This window comes from Rhodnius prolixus, unplaced genomic scaffold, assembly GCF_049639745.1.
Source record: "Rhodnius prolixus isolate KJV_2025 unplaced genomic scaffold, Rpr scaffold_3, whole genome shotgun sequence".
Lineage (NCBI taxonomy): Eukaryota > Metazoa > Arthropoda > Insecta > Hemiptera > Reduviidae > Rhodnius > Rhodnius prolixus.
Window position 1 is genome coordinate 13,855,914 of NW_027411603.1, and position 16,358 is coordinate 13,872,271.

The following is a 16,358-nucleotide window of genomic DNA, read 5'->3' on the forward strand; positions in this document are numbered from 1 at the left end:
ATGCATATATTTCCGGAGGAAATACCCACTAGGGTGGGTCAAAAAAATCGACTATTTTTTTTTTTACAAGTGCAACGGAAAAATGGGTTCCTAGACACCTTAAAAAAATTCCCACCAAATATGAGCTCTTAATTTTGAAGGGAAGATCCTCCGCATCGCAGTTTTTCATTTTTTTTTTAGTCCAATAGAAAAAAATTCATACCTCTCTATTAATTGACTGTACAAAAAAATGTTTCGAATGAATTTTGTAGGAAATTTAATGCTCTACAAAAAAGGTACCTTATATTTTTTTCGTAAACCTCGCCATTTGAAAGATATAAAGGATTTAATTTTGATTATTTTATGACAAATTCCATTTTTGTTTATGAATTTTATAACTCGACAATAAATGACTTTTACGAAATGCAAAATACCAATTTTTGTTGGAAATTAACTGCTCTATAAAAATGGTTTCTTATGTTTTGGCGATAAAATTAACCGTTCAAAAGATATTCATCATCAAACTTTCATGTGTACGGATTTTAAAAGTTTTTGATTTGATATTCGAAAAATTTCAATTTAATTTATTATTTTTAAGAAAATTTACACGAATTTTAGTTGTTATCGATTGAGAAACGTCAAAATATTTTTTAAGTTTTTATTTATGTTTAAGTATATTTGTCTCGATTTATTATCGACAATATCAAATAATGCTTTAAGTTCGTTCTGAAATTTTATTTCATTTTTGCATCGTCCTGATGATTTTTTCGCGCAAAAGATTTTTGCAATTTCAACCATCGATTATTATGATAGCGAAGAATTTTTTTTATTACACTAGTCGATTCACTAGTCGGAATCTGGTTGTTTTTCCATAATTCAATAACTTGATCAGCTGCATTTTTGGCACTTTGTTTGACAGAACATTTCAAAACTTTGAGCTGATGAAAGAAAACACTCATAATCTCTTTCACTGTTGGTAACTTACGTTCTGAAAGTTTTTGCACAAGTTTTCCGATCAAATGAATTTCTTTATCCATATTTTCGATAAATATCAAGTTAATTCACGTAGTAACCACAATATTTGTAAATAATTAATCGATCGATCACATATACAAGACCATAAATTTTGGAAACACTAAAAATGCTGTAGAAATAAATGTATACAAACCAACGACAACATAACGATGAAGTAAAAAGTAGGTGGTGCTAGTTCAAAGTTCACAATTCAAACAGATGAAATAAAATACGAAACAAAAATTCTCTAGAGAAGAAATTTTCCCTAGGATCTCGTGATTTCTAATGATTAAAACTAAAATGTTTAGAATAAATGAAGAAAAATTTTGATAATTTTGAAAATAAAACTCAAATAATACTTATATTAATGACAAGAAATGAAATTTATAAATTAAATTGAAATTTTTCGAATATCTAATCAAAAACTTTTAAAATCCGTACACATGAAAGTTTGATGATGAATATCTTTTGAACGGTTAACTTTATCGCCAAAACATAAGACACCGATTTTATAGAGCAGTTAATTTCCAACAAATATTAGTATTTCGCATTTCGTAAAAGTCATTTATTGTCGAGGTATAAAATTCATAAACAAAAATGGAATTTGTCATAAAATAATCAAAATTAAATCCTTTATATCTTTCAAATGGCGAGGTTTACGAAAAAAATATAAGATACCTTTTTTGTAGAACATTAAATTTCCTACAAAATTTATTCGAAACATTTTTTTGTACAGTCAATTAATGGAAAGGTATGAATTTTTTTCTATTGGACTGAAAAAAAAATAAAAAAGTGCGATGCGGAGGATCTTCCTTTCAAAATTAAGAGCTCATATTTGGTGGGAATTTTTTTAAGGTGTCTAGGAACCCATTTTTCCGTTGCACTTGTAAAAAAAAAAATAGCCGATTTTTTTGACCCACCCTAATACCCACTTTCAAAAATTTCAAACAATAGTGCTCATATAATTACAACTGAAAATAGAGTTACTTTTAAACTTCTCTTTGAAACATAAATGGATATTTCAAGTAATTCGGGGCACCAGAAAAACAAAATTAAATTTTTGAACTAATTTGTTTTAAACCATTTACACTGAAGAGCAAAGAGTGATGAAGGAAGATTTGGAAGGCGAATCGTGATGGGAGTACAATGTGAGGACGCTGATGTCAGATACTGTGTGACTTCAAATTTTACTTAATGTATAATCTACTTAAAATGTAATTTGTATAAAATCCTGTTATATCAGAATGAGTGCGGTTTAGATTACTCACGATGTAATACTAGTATACATCATTAGAAAATGAATTAGATTAATTAGATTTACTTAGAAGGCTCTAAAAGTAATTACAGTTATGTGATTTCACCAGCGATGAATTTGTAATCCTCAAGATTACGGATACCGCAGAGGGTGATTTTTTTTTTTAAGTATTTTTTTTCTTCTTAGAAGGCTACGGTTCTTTAAGGTTCCAGTTTAAGGTTACTGAAAAAAAAAAAAATACTTATCTTTTAAAATCCATGGCAGACAAGTAGTCGAGGTCCTGCACTCTTCGAGTCATAAAACCAGAAAAGATAAATATCCTCAGGTGCCACGGATCCAAGATTGTAAACAATTACTCCGGGCTGCAAATCTCTAGCTCGTTACTGGAGGTGTAAACAACTTCTTTTTTTGATTCCAAACTCAGTATCACCAGTAGAAATAGACTGGATTTTGAAAGACCTTAATTTTTGAAATCGAAATAATATGAAATGATACTGTAATCAAAATTAAAATTGAAAAATAAGTAAGACAACTACAATACTTCGTTACTTTGTATAAAAAATAAGAGCCGTATAAAAACTTTCCATTATATTAAAACCATATAATATTATCTCTTCAGTTTACTCACAAAACCTCGTCACTACATCACCGAGGGTTTAATTTCATAATATAGAGAAGATGCTTCGCTTAAGACCACAGTGTCCCTTGAGGTTTTCAACCCTGCAGGTCTCTACCTACAGGGAATTCTAGATAACATTAAACTGTATTTCACTTAGGCCCTAATACATTTAGTGGGGTACGTTTAAACTGTATTCACTTCCGTGTTGGTAGCTACCCTTCTCATAACCAAGTAAAAAGGTGTAAATGGAAATATGATCCATTTTCCAAAAGCCCTTTCGCAGCAGAACATCTAGGAATTATTCATTTACAGAGTTTACCAAACATGTAAATGTTAAATATTGTTCATTCAGAAAATATACTATTTATTAAAAAATAAATAAATGTAAACTCCAATAAATTCATCATTCAATTGAATTCATGTGAAGAGAACTCAACCCTTTTTTATCACAATAAAGACTTTGGTGAAGAAATATTGGTTAAAACCAGAAAAGATAAATATCCTCAGGTGCCACGGATCCAAGATTGTAAACAATTACTCCGGGCTGCAAATCTCTAGCTCGTTACTGGAGGTGTAAACAACTTCTTTTTTTGATTCCAAACTCAGTATCTTTGACGTAATAGACAAAGTAATGGAAACCAAAAATAAATACTTATAATTAAGAAAGCCACAAACAAAAAAATCGTGCCAAAAAAGTAGCATTCTAGACTTGCAGCACAGAGGAACCGAAAATGAGAGAGATCTTTTAAAGAAGGAAGGATTCTAAAATCATTTCAAAATTTTACATACCTACGAAACCGACTAAGCAAACTGAAAGACAAAAGTGGAGAGCTGGAAATGTGAAAATTGTCTAGGAACAAATGTAGGTAGACTGGACGAAAAATCTGTTCTAGGATGGGAGAACATTTACAATTATACGCGTCCCAGCAAAAACTCCATCCTAACACCACAAACAACTCTAGTAGTCTCAACTCTTGCACAATGTGCATAGAACCTATAGAGAATGTGCAACTACTATTTGAGTACGGCGATCCCACTGGAGAGTTCTTCCAGGAGTAAAGAACCCTACGAAAGAAGATTCGAGATCATATTTGTTCACAGAAGTATTTAGAAATTAATGGGCAACTAATTAGAAACCAATAAGGAAGCGCAGTGATCTTTAAAAGCCTAAGAAGCTAGTACTGTGCGTTAGATGAACGGCGGTTGCTTTAATGTTTTCAATATTGAACTGAATGCGCAAACAAGACTAGAGCTGTTAATACGGGTTGGCAAGTGTAAGTCTAACAAGCAATAATAACTCTAATATAACTATAATGGGATTTAAAGCTGTTTAGAGTGAAGAGCAGCAAACTGTTGATTTAACATTAGCTGGAAGCGGAGCAGCTACATTTGACAAATCTGTCTTGCGGACGGGAGACAGGGAGCAAGTTTACAAACTACCTACTTTCAGGTACATAAACCTTGTAATTAAGTTTGTTACAAAAGTTCAACTAGAGATTAAGACATTAAGGCAACAACATAGCATCTTCAAGAGAACATCATCAGTAAGATGCTGTGCTGCAGCAGTCTTAATAACTCGAGGAACTTCGTTCTTCTTTTAAATTAATGTTAACAATTTCACTTATAGTAACAGGAGACACCGTGATCGTTTCCAATTTTTGAACACGATTATTCACCACAAGAAATACCTTGTTTCTTAAAACAAGACGAAAGATGAAATTTCTTTAAAAAAAAAAAAAAAGAAAAAAATTAGTATATTTCTTCTCTTAGACCGTCAGCAGCAAATGTAGTTTGTGACAAAAGCTTTGCAATCGGAAGTCAAATTCCTTACACCAAACTTATGAATCAGTCTCTAATGATGGAGGAAATCCGAAACAGATTAGGGGGAAAACAACACAACAACGTTACTGCTGCTATGACCTAACCTACACAACCTACAACTGTACATTTGAAACACAGACAGTGTTTATTGAATAATGGTAGGTCAGTCGTAGGATGTAAACAAAACAAAATTTATAGTTACATGAATTTTAAATATGAGGCTACGTTCACCACTGATGTACATCTCTTCTCCTTGGAGTGACGCCAACCTGACTTCCACAAGCTACAACTGTGCTTTCCTGAATCTGGTGGCTTTAAAGTAGTGATGCAACCAGACCTACTGCTGATGATTGTCCAACGTCGAACTATTCATTCATCGGAGACGGTGAAAGGCAATGTACCAAGACGTACTCTTTCGGAATGTATCTGTGGCCAAAGAGATATACATAGTAAGCACTTATTATGACAACATAGTCCTGAAGTAGTGCTTATCACACAAGATGTACTCATTATAAATGTACCTGTGGGCAGGGAAATGTACTTAAGCGCATTTTACAATATTGTCAGGCCAACAGCAAGACAACTTAGTCCTAACATGGAGTTTTGCATACCAACAAACTGCCAACATAGTTACTGACTGAGGGCGACAGGAGGCACTGGTGACCGGTGGGGGTACGAACTAAGCCGTTTTTACTTCGGTCTACTTCGCGATATCTGTCATGCTGGCCGTAGAACTCCAGTTCTTCCAGGCGCAGATTACACTTGATTACATCATAAATTCTTTTATTTTTATTTTGACTGATCACTGATCAAATTTAGAGAAAAATTTCTCACTTAAAGGACTGCATCTGAGATTTTAACTTTTGTGAAACTGTCATATTTACATTAATCATTTTGCTGGAATTCTGTCTATAAGAAAGCTTTAAAAGTTGATGTTAATTTGACAAGAACAAGGGTGCGACATAATTCCATTTATTTCTTGCTTCTAGAGGTCTGTCATTGGTAAAGTGAAAGAATAACTTCTCATTATAATACAGACTTCCAATCTAAAATGAGAAAGTAAGTAGTGTAAGTAAGTAAGACGTGAACTTATTCTAAATGACAAAGTTCTTTTTGTTTTTGTTTCATTAAACTTTAAAGTTTTATAAAGAAAATAAAAATAATAATAATAATGCTAACATTCGAAATATAATTCATCCTGATTACCCATTTTCGGTGAGCTGTTAAGTTGAAAAAGAATTCTCGAACTATTAAAATTATGTCTTTCTCTACGTTTCTGAATCGCCAGCTCTGGAAGAAATGGGCCATTGATCGGAATAAATAATAAAATATGTTGGTGCCAGAAAGTGGAGAGAGTGCCTCATTATATTATCGTTTCCGGCTCTTTGCGGAATAGTATTTTTTGTATTCAAATCTCAGATACACAATTGCTAACTGTTCAAAAATCGAGGTGAAAATTTACGATTTTGTCATAATGATAGATATTGGATGACCAATGTCTCCTTCTTAACGATTTATTAAACTAGCCATGTTTTATAGCAGGTTAAGCTGATTTTCCATGATCTAACCAACAGCTAGCCACAATCTTGAATGGATTAGTTGATCTACTATTTATAACACCAATTCGATTGATTTACAACATCTAATTCTAAAAGGGCACAGAGGTTTGTACTGGGCAAACTCTTATAAGAACCTGATTATTTGCTTCATATTCTTTACCAGCGTTATAAAGGTAATGGGTTTATAATGGGCTGCAATGGTTGGAACAGTCAACTATCAACACTCCGCAGCTTTTGTCGAAGTAACAGAAGATTTACCACAGCTTCCTTTCCAGGTAACCAAACTGGTATCCCTACGCTTGAATTTTTGTATCAACGGTGAGCAGATGGTTTATTTGGCTCCTTTTCCCTATATAAACGTATAGAACGTCCCACTACTAATACCTATTTATTCTTCTACCAATTCAAAGGATTATTTAGAGTTTGGATATGACAAATTAAGCCCAAAATGGAGATATCCTCTATTTAATTGTACCGAACACAACATGATTTACATTGATACTACATGGTTTAATTCACAATTCATTCCCTACATTCTTAGTAAATCACTAGAAAATTATGTAAGATCTTTAAAAGGCAATCTACTACTTTGCAATGTCTATAGCAGCTAAAATCCCGTCCAATTTCTCCGATGCTGTTTTTTAGATTGTTTTTATAAACTAATCTCAGAGAAACGACAACTTAACAACCACTATAACGTCACCAACTAGCGATGTAATCTAAACTGAGCTACTAAAACCAATTCACCATAAAAAAAAGAAAAAAGAGGGGACATTTACCCAACAAAACCCATTAAATCGGCAGCCAGAGGCACAACAACAGGACATGTTCCCTCAGGATATTGAAAGAACTAACAATAGAACCCACAGCTACTGAAATCGCGAACATTTCCTTTAAAAAAACTACTTGTTTTTCGAGAGGAAAACTTGATATCAATTAAATTATTAATTATTCTACATAGATCAGAATCACGTGATGCGTGAAGATAGCATTTTTTTTTTTATTATTAATAGCTAAACGTTTACATCTATCAAATGCTGCACTTCAATGGCTCATATTAAATTCAATGTGGCGAAATTTTCTCCCAATTGTCTTTATCAAACTTTATGTAACTGTCCCAGAAAGGACTACATCATTCCAAACTGTTAATGGCTGTAAATGTTATTTTGAACTTATTGACGTTCCTTCATAAGTTGAGATGAATAACTGGTTAATCCATAAAAGGGCTCCTTTGAAATATCTGGCTGCTCGAAGATACTGGCAGACTGTGGGAGTCCTTTGAATTTGAATGTTGCAAAAGAAAAAGGAATTATGAATTTTACAGACAAGTAAGCATAATAAAAATAATACACGGTGAATAAGCACGGCATAATTAAACAGAGAAGTAAGTTGGAAGAAATAGAAATGCAAAAATATAAAAATTCAAAAATATAGTTAAATATTTTAAACCATACAATGTGTGCACTCAAGCAGATCTAAAACAAAATCAACACGGAAAAATAAATGATTACATTTTAACATAAAATGTTTTAATTAAAAGAGTAGTTAATTTATTCATAACGTTTGGTTTTTTGTATGGGTGGTTTGGCATCGCTGGCAGTGAAATAATGAGAGATAAAGGGAGTCTGCTAGGTTTGACCCAAGTTAATAGATTATTCAAGATGAGAAAATAATGAAGAAGAAAAATTAAGATTTTATAACGGACTACCATATAATAGCCCTCAAAAACCTTTTCCCTTGAAAAGGAATAAAGGAACAAAAACTCCTTAAGCAGCTCCTTCTCAAAAACAACCCTAACCCGTACTTAATGTAAAGAAAAAAGCTCTCAGAAATGTGAAATATAAACTTTTCTTCATTATATATTGAAAAATAAATCTATTCAATTTTAAGGTACTAAATATATTTCATTTTGAATTAAAGCGTGGTCCAACTGATGTACAATTTGTTCTTAGTTAAAAACCTTCACAATTGCGCAAACAAAATAACAGAAAATAGAATGAATGAAATATAAAACTTTTCTAGATTTCATTTTATTAATCAAAGGTCTTTAATTTTGGCTACCAAGCTGAAATATTAGCGTGTGTGTTTAACTGCAAACTTCTCGATTAAAAACCCATTGTTTGGGTCGAACCACAGAAGTGGAATGTTCGATAAGCTGGATTGAAGCAACGACCGCTTGCTCTTACAATTATCCTGGGGTGAAATTTGAAATAAAAAGTGAAATGTTAGACATCAGAGTTTCCACAAGGTTTTCTAAATTATGGTATACTCTACAAGTCAGAAGTTTCGCCAAGGATGTGTTGTGTCCTGAAGGTGATACGAAGGTTTGATACATGAGAGGCGTATAATTCATGTGAAACTTTTGTCATAAGAACAAAGACGAGTTTTAGTTTTTCACGACCTACATCCAAGAAACCGGATATTGTAGGTGCAGTGCTAAAATATTCATATTACAAGATATCCTGTTCAGCTGATAAGTTGTGGTCTGAAATCACTTGATTTTTTGCACTTACCACACTCATTGCCGCCACAAAAATACTTTATTAGATTTGCCAAATTGAGTTTCATTTGGATAAACGGTTGGTCAGAAGTCCTCTGAGGTTGAAAACTCGGAGATTCTTAATTCAGGTGTGAACAGGCCAGAAATCGATTAAAAGTTATGTAGTCAGTTAAAAGAGTTAATCCTCTTTCTTGCTATTGTTAGAAACATTTTTTACAAGAAAATTTATTTTTAGACCTCAAAAAGCCGCCTTTAAAATTGCAAGGCACACTACACTGAATGTGATCGATCTCTCGCAACACTCGGTCATATCGTAATGTCACAACGTGACCTCCGGAAGAAAAAACGCTAATTGAAAAGAAATTAGCACAGTTTTATGAAGGTTGGTTGATGGTCAATTGAGTTTAAATAGGAGAGTAAGTATGGTTTATGTATAAAGAAAGAAGTATTAATTAAATGAGAAAACTTTATACTTATTTTTTCTATTAAAACGGCCACACTATAAACCATGACTCAATAGCCCATACGCTATTTCATATCGTAATATTTAACAAGCAAATCTTTACCCAGAACATTACTCTTTCAGAAATAACAGCCAGTATATAGTAAACGATAAATTTGCCCTAATAAACCCAAGGGAAAACCCTTTTTACAGTACTACATAACCTTGGGCACTTCTACACACATTGTTATGTAAATCAATAATATATTATTTATGAATTGTTATCAAAATATTGCTTTTTTCAACGGAATAACTAATTATGCCCAGCATCAGAATATTAATATTTTTAAAATTAATCACTAAAATGTCTTCAGTTTCCGGGCAGTGACTCTTTAAACGAACAGCCAGACACTTAATTAATTTAATTTAATTTAATTTAATTTAATTAAAAAAAACCCTAACTGAAAACAAACTGGCTAGTACAGTTAGTGCTCAATTTTGCTGTTTCAGCCATTTTTGTACGTGAACTCAATTTAAGAGAAATAACCAGGCAGTAATAAATGAAGTATTAAAAGTAATATACAGAGAAATTATTTCGTAGAACCGAGCGGGCAACCAATTTAGTGAAGAAAATGGGAGGACGAAGCGGCGAAGAGGATGTACGTCAGGTAGAAAACAAACTCGGTGGTAAGGATGATAAATCGGTTCATACTAGACGACATTTTGCAATAACTTCATCTTAAAATGGACGACATCCTATGAATATCATCTCATGTTTAGGAAAAGGGTTTCTTGCTCCATTTAAACACTGTACTTTAGGGCTAGTGAAGCAAAGTAATAAATTTGTCAACCATTATATCTGAGAAACAATTATATGTGATTATGATGTAAAAATTTACAACATATTGTCCTAATTAAAATATCCAACTTCTGCAGGATTCATTTTTACTCTCTCTTTATATGAGAAGATTCTACAGGGATCTTGACTTGCGGGTGTATCCCAGCACTAAGCCATAAACATCACTTATAGAGGTACCCTCTTCGCTAACACAACACATAGAGCTTGCAGAGGTAGTTGATGTGTGCAACTGAATGGGTTTTGGTAAGTTCTAGCTCAACACTACGATTTATTCTCTCACATGTACTAACGTATGTTTGACCGAAAATTCTATACCAAACATCCTAAGTAAGCCAACAAATCTTTTAAGTCACATTGGAGTGGACTGTACTCCCTGTACAATCTAAACTGTCTTCTTTATTAAATAGATCGTCTATTCTAAGCAATTTTGGTAACTAGAAGCAATGCACTCCAGCAACAGAGTTTAAAACACTAACTACTTCAATTAATCTTGGAGAAAACATTCGAGTTTTTCTATAATTAATTCCTAGAAAATTCTTATGATTTGGCAAATGCTGAAGATATGGGTGCATCATTCAATCTTCTCGACACTTAACCAATATAGTATCCAGAAGCTACTTTCTTTCCATTTTAACGTTAAACTTCCAAAATAATTTACAATTCAAGCACCAAAAAAGTACTAGCCGGTTTTATGGATCCTCTTTTTTTGCGGTACTACGTAGTACAGCCCAAACTTTGCAATCATGCCTATCTAAAAACGTTCCAAATGTATTTCGAGATCGCCACTAAAAAATTACAAGAATTTTTTTTCCTGAAACAAAGTCAAAAATATATAATTTTCAGTATTTGAATTTAAGAAGGAAACGAATCCAAAGAATGAGAGATGAAAAAGAAGAAAGACTAAAGAAAGAGTAGTAGAGCGAAAGTTCAGAAAGTAAATGAAAGCTGAACAGATGATTGTGAAAAAGTTTGTATTTAGAAAGAGGGGAAAAAGTGAAGAGAATGAAGGCGTATTGTTTGAGATGTCTTGAGACGACACACTCTTCTGATGTTTGTTTACCGGAATAGAAAAGAAAAAGGAAGATGATGGTAACCGAATAAAGAACTCTCTAATTTGAGAACTCTTCTGAAGAAGGAAACTAGAAGAACATAAAACATTCGTAAATATTTTGAGTAACACTAACGAACAAATTATAGGTCAAATAGGAAAAACCATTCAAAGGAAACAGATGAAAAAGAAATTAGAAAATTGACTAATTCACAAATTTAATAGAATAGAATGGAAAAAAAAAGAACAACAAACAAACAAAGCTATGGTTGAACAAATGTCTCACAAATATTTCTTTTTTCTTGTGCAGACGAACACTGTAAAACGGAAATAGTGTAAACAAAAGGCATTAATGAGGAAATGAGGCTCTTATTAATAATAAACTACGCTCAAAGCTTTGTACAATTTAGAATACAGAATACCAAAAAATGAGAAAACAATCCTCTTCAACATCTTCTCTAGTATCCCGAAAACTAACTAATTTAGACGACAAAAAAAGAAAAGTCGAACTCGGAATTTTAGCAACTTATTTTTTTAACTCTTGGTAATATTTTTTAAGTGATAAGACAGTACAATACACTAAAATGGAAGTTTAGAGGGAAGCCTAAACTTTGCCAATCCTAATAAACCTTTAATAGAACTTCCCGAATATATGTTACACAAAGATTATAGGTAAAATTTATAACTTTGTGTAAGAAGTTTAGGAAAAAAAATAGTTGTATTTGTTCAACAAAATGCAAAGAAGTCTAAGAGTTTCAAAATGAAATCTTAAGAATTGCAGCGAACGCGCAGTAGTTCATCACTTACAGCTAAATTCCACAGGGAGCTAGAGCTACCAACAATACAGGAACACATCTATACAAAATTGAAAGAAAAAAAAGAATTCTTGAGACCATCTATCCAATGTAAGTGTTTCAGTAATACATAAAACAGGACAATATCTTAGGAACTTCAACTAAAAAACACTGCTTTAATACCCTTAATTTATATTATTATAAACATATTCGTGTTTTGCTTTAATATATTCTTTTAATTTCCAAACTAGTCTGGGATTTGTTAACAGATACTATTGGTTTACGGTAGCTTTCAGTCACCCACTGTGACTACTGTGAACATCAAACACCACTGTTTCCTGTTCAGGAGAACCTGACATCTATTAGACATCCTTTTTATTGAAGAATGTCAACTGAGTACCTCTTTTTGTGTCTATTTTCCTGGTTTTCTCTAAAACTTAATGGTTTCAAAAAGATGTTGAGTCTTTTAAGTCTCTTTCTGTGGTATTTCAGAATTGAACAACTCTGCAACACTTTACCCAAATTCTGAGTTATAAATAATTTGTCCAAGATGGAAGAGAAGGCTTTATCACAGGTCTGTGCTTCCCACGGCCCGCGGTAAGAAATTGAATTAAAAACCCATTAACAACCCAGAGAACAACTAAATAATGCATTTAAATTAATTATCATCTTCTTATAAAGTAACTTCCTTAATAATAATAATAATAATAAATATATGATGGGATTTAATTTGAACCACTAATATTAATTTAGAATCGGTATTTTAGAAAAAAGAAGGCATTTCATGTTCATTTTTGTTGTAATACAATACTCCATATAAATTTTGTTCAATTCGGTATTATTACCGGCTGAAGATTGTTACATCCGGCAACAATACAATGTACTTTGCTTCAATATTTTCAGTTCAGTTTTTTCTTAGATAGGAATGAGAGATTCCTGAGAATGTATTCGTACTTAGCAATTACACGACAAACCAATCGATATAATAATTTATTTTACATTATTTTTTACCGAATAATGTGATTCACAAGCAACCAACGAATGTACTGAACGTAAATTATACGTATTTTTAAAGGTTTTTTTTGGGGAGGGAGACATGAAACATCGACCAAAACGTCTGGTTCATGAATACAAAAAATCAATATGTCTGATCTGTATTATGCAATTCAATGAATATGATTATTGAATACCGATTGTCTTTCCCCTTTTTGTGAAAAGTTTAATCACTTTAATCGATGCTTTCTTCCAGAACCAGTTAGCTCAAATGGAATAATAGCCTTGTTAGTTACTCCAGTTCTGATGCAATGTCTGTCGTCTGATTACATGTTTTTTATTGAACCATTCAGTAACCATAACTACTAAGTAACACATGGAATACAATGAATGTCCAATTGGTCAAACTCAATATGTGGCAAGTATGGGCTTTTTTTTTATATATAAATAGAAGATTAAGGAGCTTTGCGAGATAGGAAAATAGAAGATGCAAGACAAGGAGATTCGGTTCGAGAGAAATCATAATCCAATGGAATTATGGGACTTCCTCGAACGATTGGGAGACATCATTAACAAAGTGACACTTTTAACGGAATCGGCTGTACTTAATTCGCTAGGGATAATAATTAATCTTCTTCGATGCGGAGGGTGATGATCTTTAATTACCTAGCTTTCATCTGTAATCTGTGATGGCACGCACTGTATGAGCTCATTGCTAATATTACATCACTCCCTTCAGACTAGTGAGAAAGCTGTCAACTCAATACCAAAATTTTATCGGTAGAAGAGAAACGATTCTGGTATTCTATGAAAAGAATTGGAACAATCTTTAAGTATTTCAGCAAAATAAAAACCACAATTTAGGAAACCATCCAATTTAGGAAACAGTTTGTACTTCCTATAATCGATAAAAAATAATACGACAAAAACTAAAATGAAGCGACACGAAAGGAAGGGTGGTTTAATATGAAATAAAGATTTTCCGGGACAAAGAACTGCATTCCTGAGAAACAAAATAACTGCTTTCCTCCACAGCGGATTTAAGGTGCAGTTCGCAAGATTCCTAAAAAATATCAAATAGCCTTTTGGGTTAATAAGAATTGCGCAGGCCTGCTTCATTGGGTATTCCAAAATTCTTAAATTTTGAAATCAAACAATAAAATGAACTTCTGATATGTATTTAAAAAGAATTCTGTAAAATTCATTAGCACACATACTGAAAACATTATTCTTTACAATTAAATAACAATTATCTGATATAATAAAATACTAATTGTAGCATTTTCATACAATCCTAGAGTTTTGATGTTTCTAAACACGAACGTAGTTGCACGCAAATAGCATGGCAATAATGTTATCTCCGTCATCACTTAAAAACGCTTATCATTTTCATGCTATTGAGCGAAATACAAAAAAAAATATTTGGTTGTTTAACGTTTTAGGTATATTATTAGGCAAAAAATAAATACTAATTTATTAACTAAAAATGATATCAACCAAAACAAGTTTAGGTACATAAACGTAGACAAATATATGTGGTTACTAAGAGACCACAATTTGTTAAATTTTACAAAACCTAATAATGCCTAAAATTAGCTAGCGTTTTCCTAAATCAATGTTTACATGATTAAATATGATCAAGACTCCACGGTTACTTTACTTACTTTCCAAGTAGTAAAAAGATTTGGACGAAATATTGTGGTGAGTAACCCACAACTATAAATTGTTGCCCAAATAGGAGCCATTGAGATTTTATTTCCAAGTCCACTTTATCCCTGACCTTTAAAGCAAATAAAATGTAAGTTGGTAGAGTTGGAGAATCACCTTTGCATGACTGAAAGAAAATCTCAAAGCAAACTCAAGATTCTATTCGAAGAATTTTATTTGTGGCTTTCAAAATCTATTCAACAAAAAAAAAAAAAACCTTTATACATTCCTGTTTCAAAAATATTTAAGTCACGAATTTGGTTTATGAAAAGTTAGCTACGATATTTCAGGCGAAGAACACTATAAAATGCTCTGCAAAGTGTTGCAAACGACTCAGAGAAAATTTGAAGATCTATTTGAGTCCTGTTGTGGTCGAATGACTTTTTGCTAATGAAATTGTCCAGCAAAATCAGAGCTGAGATTTGAAACTAAGAAGAAGCTGTAGGGAGATGTTCTATCCAATTTGCAATAGGATTACGGTAGGGAAAGAAAGCTATCTAATCTATCTCGTACTTGGATTTGCGGAGACCATATTTGGAATAAATGTTGTCTAATATTGAAAATGTGTCTAGGCCCGCAGAACCAGATAATATTGTTTATTTTATCTGTTGAATCACGCATGGTTTTTATTTTCATGGCCAATTTCGAAATGTCCGTGGTTATAAAATTTAATTGCCTTACGTCCTAGCAACCTTCCAGAAGTTTCTACTATAATCTTCTGCTTCCTTTAGCTAGTTTTGAGAAGCTAAGCTCTCATTTCGCTAGGCAATTTCAAAGCCATTCGATTGAACACCATAAAAGACAATTATATCACCATCTCTCTCTGAATTGCTTTCCAACAATCCGAGTACTTATTTTTACAGAAATCTCCGCATGAATACTTTCCTACCTTCTCAAACAATTATTCACCTTCTTTTGATTAAAAAATAAATTCCTCTAATTACAACGACATGAATAAATTTCTTTCTCTCCGATAATTAGGATATATGTATGTAGTTTGTATTAATTAAATATTGATTATTAACAGTCGACTGCAGATTTAAAATATTTATGTTTGAACACATTAGGTAAAGTTTTATTCGATTCGTAGTAGAGAAATGCAACAACGAAAAAACCTTCTAAAAAAAAAATTAGCAATTACCAGAAATTAAAGTACAGAAATTTGAGATAACTGACTATTTAAGAGAATGCACAGTTCGTCAGCCATTAACAGGTCAAACAATGTATTTACATAAATTATGGAAAACTAACAATGGCAGTGGAAAAGAAGAAGTAAATGTGGGCCTCCAAAAATAAAGCAAAAACATTAAAAGGGTCTCCCTGCTTTGTAGTAACCGTAAGCTCCTCCTTTATAAAAGATATTTATTTTATTCATGAACGCAAAACGAAAATGTAAGAAATGAAACAAAGAGCACCCAACTATAAGGAAATAACGTAATTTTCAAAAAATAAAAGTGGAATAGATAAAAGCGTTAAAAGTTAAAAGACAAAAGCTATGGAATATTTATCGCAGTTAAATTTAACAATGCTTTTTCTCCGGAGCTTTTTATATTATTTTTTTTACAATTTTTTCACTACACTGCCTTTTCTCTATATTGAGATAATAGCTTGGGATTTTTTTTTAAAGGTATCAAGTCCACAGAATCCTTGCGGGATATGACTTTTGCAATATCTTAGCTCGAGCAGAAAATAACCACAGTTAGGCCAGGTATGTTGCTCCATCAAATAAGACCAAGATAACGTTCCCTATTATCCTTGAAAGTATAAA

The 16,358-nt window shown here is 32.3% G+C and overlaps 1 protein-coding gene and 1 long non-coding RNA gene across 2 annotated transcripts in view; both read right to left on the reverse strand.

Moving 5' to 3' along the window:
• The window catches only part of Rpn2 (Regulatory particle non-ATPase 2), a 406,206-nt gene that overhangs the window by 269,250 nt on the left and 120,598 nt on the right, over positions 1–16,358 (reverse strand). The window lies entirely within an intron of this gene.
• LOC141453494 (uncharacterized) lies at positions 1,873–5,317 on the reverse strand. The gene is made up of 3 exons (XR_012458035.1): positions 5,210–5,317; positions 4,891–5,114; positions 1,873–2,707 (listed from the first exon to the last, which is right to left on the reverse strand). It is a non-coding gene; the product is annotated as an uncharacterized lncRNA (long non-coding RNA).